Source organism: Electrona antarctica, assembly GCF_951216825.1.
Source record: "Electrona antarctica genome assembly, chromosome: 5".
Taxonomy (NCBI): domain Eukaryota; kingdom Metazoa; phylum Chordata; class Actinopteri; order Myctophiformes; family Myctophidae; genus Electrona; species Electrona antarctica.
In genome coordinates, this window is record NC_136810.1 from 51,055,409 (window position 1) to 51,064,677 (window position 9,269).

Genomic DNA, 9,269 nt, shown 5'->3' on the forward strand with positions numbered 1-9,269 from the left:
AGGGAGTGGTTGCACCACTCAAAAACTAGACTAAAATGTTAGGGACTAGTGAAGGAGAGATCCAGTACAACTAAAAGACAAGTCATTTTATGTTTGGTTGCGCTCGGGTGTTGCGCTCTGAAAATAGCAAATCGACAAGCTCACAGTGATGGTAAAATATCATGCAGTATACACTGTAACTGCGTCATCATAATTTGATGATATTTTAGGTGATATTTTGTGTAAATCTGAAGGTACTGTACTGTAAGCCTACTACCAACATTACTATGTGTAGAACAGTATTACTATTATGTAGAACAGTAGTTTCAAGTCAGACATCCAATGAATTTCATTTTTATAGCGCTTTTACAAGTGCTCAAAGCGCTTTACAATGGTCCATTCATTCATACATTGGGAGGTGAAGCGGCGAACAGTCGACGCCAGCGTCCTCACTTCCCACATTCACACACCAATGGTGGCAAGCTAAGCTGTGTTTGGTTTAGACCAAACACACCGCTGACCTCCTACCTTTTTGTTTTTCCCTCTATTCTCCCCCCCATGACACACAAAAACATTGAACCGTAGAAGCTTTAGGTATTGGATAAATAATATATATTACATATAATATAAATACAAAATAAATAATAATCACGACACTTTCCTCTCACATTTACAATCTCTCAGAACCTCTCTCAGAAATGTGATTTCCAAGTTAATTGCGTCCATACAGAATGGCTTGCACGAGATGAAACTTTTTATTTCCCTGCTCTATGGATCACCAAGCGATGGCATTTATTTGAATACGGCCGAATAATCTAATGAGAAAACAGACTCTTTCAAATCTTTTAAGTTCGTCTTGCGAGTCCCGTTCAACTCAGCTGGCCTGATCTCCCTCCTGCGCTGCTCATTGTACTGCGTCTGAGCACGCACTGGTTGAGGGTCACAATCACGCACTGGTTGAGGGTCACAATCAATGTCTATGCAGCATCGCTGATGATCAGGGTACTCACATATTTTACTTAAAATTTAGGCCTGACGTCGAAATAAAAAAAAACGTTCGCTCTGAAAGAATATATACCTATTCAAAGATTTGTGCCGCATTTTTACGATTTTTCAAAAATAGCAGACCTACAAGTTCATAGCTATGAGCTTATAGATCTGCTATTTTTCAATAGCTAAAGTATAACAGAATGCTTGAAACACCAAAAGGGGTTCCCGCCCAGAATGGGTTAAATAAAAGTATCAATTCTGCAATGTAAAAGTACTCAGTTACAGTACAAGTAAAAGTCCGGAATTCAAAATGTACTTGAGTAAAAGTACAAAAGGTATTGGCATCGAAATGTACCAAAACTACTCATTGTGCAGAATGTCCCATTTAAACATTTCTAAGGTATAACAATCTTTTGAAAATAGCAGATCTATACAAGCTCACAATGTGTCGCATCGTGAGCTTGTAGATCGGCTATTTTCCAATGGCCTGAAATGTATACAGGGCTGAAGTTCTCGCCCCCGTAGTGGCGAAAAATAAAACTTCTGGGAACTCAGATTAGGGGGCGACTCACACCTTCGCATCTAGCATACAACATTGATGCATGCTAGATGTATGAAAGGGTTTGTTTACATCTTGCCCCAATGCATTTCCAATGGAAGTCACATGGTTTGACACAACATTTGTGTTGTACGGCTTTCGGCTGTGTTTCGACTGCCCCCCCACCCCCTCATACAACACAAATGTTGTGTCAAACCATGTGACTCCCATTGGAAATGCATTGTGAGCTTGCATCAGTCAATAAGTCTCATACAACAAGCATACATCAATCTGTTGCGAAGGTGTGAGTCAGGCCTAGGGCTGAAGACGTTCATGTATAATCAAAATCTACAAAGTAACTAGTAACTAAAGTTTTCAAATGATTGTAGTGGAGTAAAAGTACTGTTTGCCTCTGAGATGTAGTGGAGGCGAGGTAAAAGTACTGCAAATTGGAAATACTCCAGTAAAGTAAAAGTACCTCAAAACTTAGGTGCAGTACTTAAGCAAATGTACTTAGCTACTTTACACGACTGGATGATGGATGATTTGAACATAAACCCTTAGTGGAGATTCTCAGAATGAGTCCTAGTATAGACCACAGCCGAAGCCACCGTGCAACCTATAGATAGAACAACACACCAGCATGCTGATCCACCAGGAATTACTGTATCTCCTTGAACCCTGCACGTCTTTCATTTCATTTCATTTCAACCTTTATTTAGTTCTCGGAGAACACACTGAGGGCTGAGACCCTCTTTTTCAGTGGTGCCGAGATTACAACACATCAACAATGTACAATAGGGGGGACAAAGAAAACAAAACATAGATGAGTAAAGTAAAATGACTGGTAATAATAACATAGTAATAACACATTACATAGTGATCAACTCAATTAAAACAGGTACAGTTGATATTTACCAACGTTGATATGTCAAGTTGAAAGCGATATAGAGAAGGAAGAGAGCTGTACTTTAGTGAAGTTTGTAGGGTGTTCCAAGTGTGTGGGGCAGCGCACTTGAAAGCAGTTTTTCCAGAAGTGGTGGAGGTATGTATTGTCTCAAGCATCAAATAGTCTTGAGAGCGTGTATGATGAGAAATAGTTTTCCATTGTAAAAGAGAGTTTAAATAAGAAGGTGAGTTCCCAATTAGAGCTTTATAGATAAATAAAAACCAGTGTTGGTCTCTTCTTGACGCAAGTGAGGGCCAGCCAACCTTATTGTACAGTATGCAATGATGGGTGTTATAGCTGTCGCCTGTTATAAATCTGAGGGCAGAATGGTAAACTGGGTCTAAGATTTTAAGTGTGGTAGCTGATGCGTTTCTGTAAATAATGTCCCCATAGTCCAAGGCGGAGATGAAAAGTGCTTCAATTAGTCTCTTTCTAGTAGGCCAAGGAAAGCAGGATCTGTTTCGGTAAAAAAAGCCAAGCTTCATTCGCAATTTCTTTGCTAAAATCTCAATGTGTGTGTTAAAAGTAAGTTTCTCGTCCAGCCAGATCCCGAGATATTTATAATAAGGTACTCGTTCAATGGTGGTGCCATTTGAGGTGTATAGCTGAGGCTCATTTCCATTTAAAGCTCTTCTCTTAGTAAAAAACATAAGTTTGGTCTTTTCAGCATTTAAAACCAATTTTAGATCCAGCAATGATTTCTGGAAAACATCAAAGGCAAGTTGCAACATATGAGTAGATTTCTCCACAGAGTCTGAGAAACAATATAAGATTGTATCATCAGCATATAAATGTATATTACAGGTTTGTAATGTATTTACAGTATTATTGATATATATAATAAACAGTATGGGACCCAAAATCGAGCCTTGGGGTACTCCTTTAGATATATGGAGGAACTCTGATTTTACAGTTCCAACTTTAACACATTGATGTCTCTCAGAGAGGTAATTTTTAAACCATGTACAGGCAATAGGATCAAAACCAATATGATATAATCTTTCTAAAAGCAATGTGTGGTCCACGGTATCGAAAGCTTTCGATAGGTCTACAAATAGTGCAGCACAAAATAACTTATTATCCAATGCTGAGGCAATGTCATTTAAGACTAATGTCGTGGCAGTTACTGTACTATGTTTGGCCCGGAAACCAGATTGGTAAGGACTCAAAACAGAATTATTTTGTAAGAACACTTTGAGTTGATTATTTACAAGGGATTCAAGAATTTTAGAGAGGCATGATAATTTGGAGATTGGACGATAATTATTTGGGTCATTTTTATCTTGTCCTTTGTGCAGGGGAACCACATGAGCCGTTTTCCAGGCTCTGGGAATAATACCAGATGAAATGGACAAATTGAAAATATAGCAGATTGGTTCTGTAATTAAGGGAGTAGAGGCCTTCAGAAGGAAAGGGTCCAGATTGTCCTCCCCAACTGATTTCTTTGGGTCTATGGTGGAAAGAGCATGAAATACCTCACTGGTGTTAAAAGGGGTAAAAGAAAAAGGGGTTTCTGAGGCAGACGGAGTGCTATCTCTAACGGAGGCAGCGGCAGCAGCATTTCCTATGTGCAAATTGTCAGCAGAGGCGGCATTTCTCATGAGCAAGTTGTCAAATAAGTGGCCCGCAGCAGCAAAGTGGTTATTAAAAGCTGTGCATATTTCTTTTTCATTAGTTAGGACATCATTTCCCATGCTGAGGTGAGTGGGGAGGGCAGTAGTATTTTGTTTTCTAGTGGTGTTTATTATATTCCAAAACTTTTTGGGATTAGGGTGAGTAGAATTATTTCCAAGTAGATGTACATAATAATTTGATTTGGCTTTAGTCACCAGCGCAGTACATTTGTTTCGTAGCTGTCTAAAAGCCAGCCAGTGAGAGGGGTCACCTGAGCGTCTGGCTATGGTCCAGGCTTTATTTCGTGACTGAAGTAGTGAAGATAGTTCATCCGTGAACCATTTATTTGACCTGTCTTTTACTCTAAATTTTTTAAATGGAGCATGTTTATCAGCCAAAGAGTTAAAAGAAGTGATAAAGAAATCAAGTGCAGATTCAGCATCAGGTATGTGGAAGATATTTGGCAGATTACTATGGTGAAGATCATGTGAGAATGCTTGTGCATTAAAGGTTTTAAAATTTCTCCTAACTAAAATCTTTGGCTTAGATTTTTCTAGCCTATCGTTTCTGATGCAGGCAATCGGACAATGGTCGCTAACACCAAGAGCAAACACACCACTAGAGGTGTATTTGTCTGGTCTGTTTGTCAGAATAAGATCAAGGAGAGTGGACTTTTGGGGTCTTTTCAAATTGGGTCTGGTTGGCTCAGAGATTAATTGTGTTAAGTTTAGATCTACACAGGCGTCCTTTAAGTTATTTGATACATCTGAGTACCAATCCCAGTTTACATCGCCGCTAATCAGGAGTTCCGAGTTTGAATAGGAGGAGAGTAGTTCAATCAGCAGTTTTAATGAGTCTGGGGCAGCAGCAGGGGGTCTATAGATCCCTACTATTGTTAGAGAACATGTTTGACCCAGATCCAGCTTTAGTGCAATAAATTCAAAATGTTTTGGAACTGAAACAGATTTAAGCACAGTAACGGTGAACCTAGTTTTTACATAGATGGCTACGCCACCTCCCCTACTGACTCTGTCAGTTCTATATATATTATATTCATTTAAAGCAATGTCAGAATCGGGGATCGTTTGTTTAAGCCAAGTTTCTGTGAGAATAAGAATGTCAGGATCAGCCTGAGAAACCAAAATCTTGATATGGTCAAGTTTGTTTGCCTGACATAAGCTTCTAATATTATAGTGCACTAGGCCCAAACCTTTCCTTGATTTGAAAGTAGCAGGATCACATGTGGAGACAGGTTTGATGTGACGTCTGATCATTGTGTTAATGCAGTGGTTTTCAACCAGTGGTCCGAGGACCACCAGTGGTCCAAGAGGAGGTTCCAGGAGGTCCCCAGCTAAATGACACTCAAGACGTGCTGCTTATATGGCCAGTACATAATTCATTCCATATGTTGATCTGACCTAGCCTGGCTGTAGCCAGGCTAGATCTGACCCCCCATGCCACTGCAGCGCCAGCGCTCGCCCAGCAGTCTGCTGTCAACGAGGCGGATGCGTGTGCCTTGTGCGTGCGTGCGTGCGTGCGTGCGTGCGTGCGTGCGTGCGTGCGTGCGTGCGTGCGAGCAAATGAAAACATGCACCAATTGGCCAGTGAGTGACTTTAAGAATCATAGATCACGTTCTCAGTGTTTGTGCAATGGGGCGAGAGTTGAGCCGGTGAAAGCAGACTCGGAGCGGGTCGATACGAGGGTGATCATATAGTGAGGAGGTGCAGCGGTCGTGGTGGTGGGGGGGGGGGGAGGGGGGGGGGGTGCGTCGGTCCAGAGACAGGGGCAACGTGACTGAAATCCCAATAATCACATCAAACCTGTCACTTCCCACTGGTTGATTAGCATCGATTATCTTTGTAACACATGGAGAGGTCCACAGGGTTTGGAACTAAAATCTGCAGCCTGTTTCGCCTCTTAAACTATTTCACTTTATATGTCACAAGAGTACTACTGACTTGAGTCAGAGACAATGGCAGAGACAAATAGTGAGACTGAGGATGAATGAGTGGCCATCTGGAGAACCATGATCTGTATGTTCCTTCATCACAGACTAAATGTTAGAAATATGACCTACAAAGCCAGTAAAAGTAAAAGTGCAGTAACTACAAACAAAATGTAACTGGAACATGTGTTTAAAAGTGTTTCAACTGGTCAGCCAAATGAGATATCGGCATAAGTGATATTACACGAATTGTATATCTCTTCTTGAGGTAATTGTTATCCATAATTCTAGCTAATTCACTTGACTTTTGGGATACACAAATAAGTCGGTGTGTCTGTATACTACTGCACTTTGGCTTTGCAGGAAACAGATCACTTCATGTCTTTATCTGAACAACTTGAACCATAGCATCCCCATTCTGGGGGCAAAGATATTTGGTGTAGAGGGAACAAAAGATAGGGGCCGCCTAGCATAGAGCCCTGGTGGACTCCGGTCAACTATAGGTCAAAATATGGGGTCTGAGTGGTTCAACTTAAAGATGGAGTGCCACAATTTTTGTATTTTTCCAGTTTTTCATGTGTCTATGAGGTGACAGTACTTCATTAGACACCCTGCAGTCGTTTTTATGTGCAATGGTGTATTAACTTTGTATTTAGGGTTTCTTCCTGGAGGCTGAACCCTTGACAGTCAAACGGGCCAATGAAATAAACAGTAATATAGTGACATCACATTATCAGCCCCTCCCCTAACCCCTCCCCCTTTATCATACAACTACAGCTGTGGGTGCGGCTTCAGTTCAGGTGGACCACCCATCACCCACATAAAAACCCACATAAAAACATTTTAACAAATACTGTACACTTTTTTGAAAAAAATCATACCTCCTTATATAACAATAAGACCTGATGATCATGTTTTAGGGTGGAAAAAAATCACGGCACTCCATCTTTAAGCAAACCATACACATCCTTCTTCTGTGTGTTCTCACCGACTGCGCCTAATAAATGTTTGACAGAGACCGGTTTGTGAAAGCATAATGAAACCTCAGCAGTATAGGCTTGGTAAAAACCGGATAATTATGTTATGCTTTAGCTATTGAAAAATAGCAGATCTACAAGCTCATAGCGCGCCACCGAGTGGCGCGCTACGAGCTTGTAGGTCTGCTATTTTTGAAAAATCGTGATTTCAGAAAACCGACTGCGCCTAATAAATGTTTGACAGAGACCGATTTGTGAAAGCATTATGAAACCTCAGCAGTATAGGCTTGGTAAAAACCGGATTCCTTAGGTTAGACCCTGACAGGCCGTCTGTCCCACTCCAATGACAAGAGGAAAGTGGCCAGCATGAGTTTCTCCTACAACAGCGGCCGCGATCTTTAGGCATCAAGTCTATTTGCGCGTCTCTCTCTCTCTGCCAGCCAATATCGAGCGGAGTGTAATGTAATTCTAGGAGCATCGGCATCGATTGACGCCTGAGAACACTGGGAGAGAAACTCCTCCCTTCAACCCTGCATGAGTATGCTGCTGCCGCACGGCTTCTAGAGGAGAGAGAGGAGGACGGGGTCACATAGCTGCACCGGAGCTGCCCGCTTGTGTGTGTGTGTGTGTGTGTGTGTGTGTGCGTGCGTGCGTGCGTGCGTGCGTGCGTGCGTGCGTGCGTGCGTGCGTCGTGCGTGCGTGCGTGCGTGCGTGCGAGCGTGCGCGCCATGTGTGTGTGTGTGCTTTGCATTTACTATACTTACGAGGTCTATAGTATAGAATTTGAGAAATAGACAATATGAGGACCATCTTCTGGTCCTCACAAGGAAATGGATGTTCTTTTGGTTAGAAAAGATATGGGGAGTTATAGGCTTACAATTAGGAAAAGATTCAGGTTGGAATTTGGTTGATATGATTACATATTAGACCAATGCATTTATTCTTGTAGACCTGCTATTTTGGTAGACAGCACTGCAGGCACGCCAAACTTCACTAAAAAAAAAAAAGAAAAAGTCCTTGCAAGTATACAATTGTGTGAGATGCGTGCATGCGTGCGATGCGTGCATACATGCATGCGTGTGTGTGTGTGTGTTATATATGGTAATGCCTATGTCAGCTCGGGCAGTATCGAGGCAACGGTTCCAGTCACTGCTTTATTCCCAGGGGATCCCAGCAGACCGTGCAGCGCTGATGGGGTTGAGGCCAACATTATACGGGGGGGGGGGGGAAGAAACACCACACATGATGAACTGTACATCTCATGTTGCGCTGGGGTTTATTGCCTCATTTACTGTGCCAGGAATACAAGAGACCGAGATAAGTGGAATACCATTATTCAAAATGATGACTGTGCTGAAGCAGCCGACGCAGCACTGATGATTCAATTTGATCTGGTCTTGCGCTTGATTAGAAAACACATCATGTTAACCCATTTTGGGCGGGAACGCCTGTTGGTGTTAGCATTATGTTATGCTTTAGCTATTGAAAAATAGCAGATCTACAAGCTCATAGCGCGCCACCGAGTGGCGCGCTACGAGCTTGTAGGTCTGCTATTTTTGAAAAATCGTGAAAATATTTATTTCAGAAAACTGGAGGATTTAGAAGATTTTTTTTTAATTTTGAGGTCAGGCCTAAATGGGTTAAATAACGCAAATGTTCAGTACAATTCTTTTTGCGTGCTCATGAAATCAACGCACATTGGTTCCTTTTCTCAGTGCATTCTTCTTCTGCCAGCAACCTTTTCATTTAACGACTTTATTATTATCCGACCAACACACAGTAATAACAGCAATTCACTTAATCCATTTAGGCCTGACGTCGAAATAAAAAAAGTCTTCTGAAATAATATATGTTCAAAGATCTGTGCCGCATTTTCACGATTTTTCTAAAATAGCAGACCTACAAGCTCGTAGCGCGCCACTCGGTGGCGCGCTATGAGCTTGTAGATCTGCTATTTTTCAATAGTTAAAACACCAAAAGGGGTTCCCGTACAGAATGGGTTAATATATAGGGGCAAAAGACGCTAGAGGGCCTATTGGGAATGCACCTTTAAATGGAACGATTATTCAAATCAATCAGTCAAACTAAAGAGCAATTAAATTATCATCATTCAGTTTAATCACTGATTTAATTACCAATTAACCCATTTAGGCCTGACGTCAAAATAAAAAAACGTTCGCTCTGAAAGAATATATATATTCAAAGATTTGTGCCGCATTTTTACGATTTTTTAAAAATAGCAGACCTACAAGCTCGTAGCGCGCCACTCGGTGGCG

The 9,269-nt window shown here is 41.5% G+C and overlaps 1 protein-coding gene across 1 annotated transcript in view; it reads right to left on the reverse strand.

The window, feature by feature from the left end:
• Positions 1 to 9,269, reverse strand: part of hydin (HYDIN axonemal central pair apparatus protein) — a 231,991-nt gene that overhangs the window by 156,371 nt on the left and 66,351 nt on the right. The gene's annotated exons all lie outside the window — the stretch shown is intronic.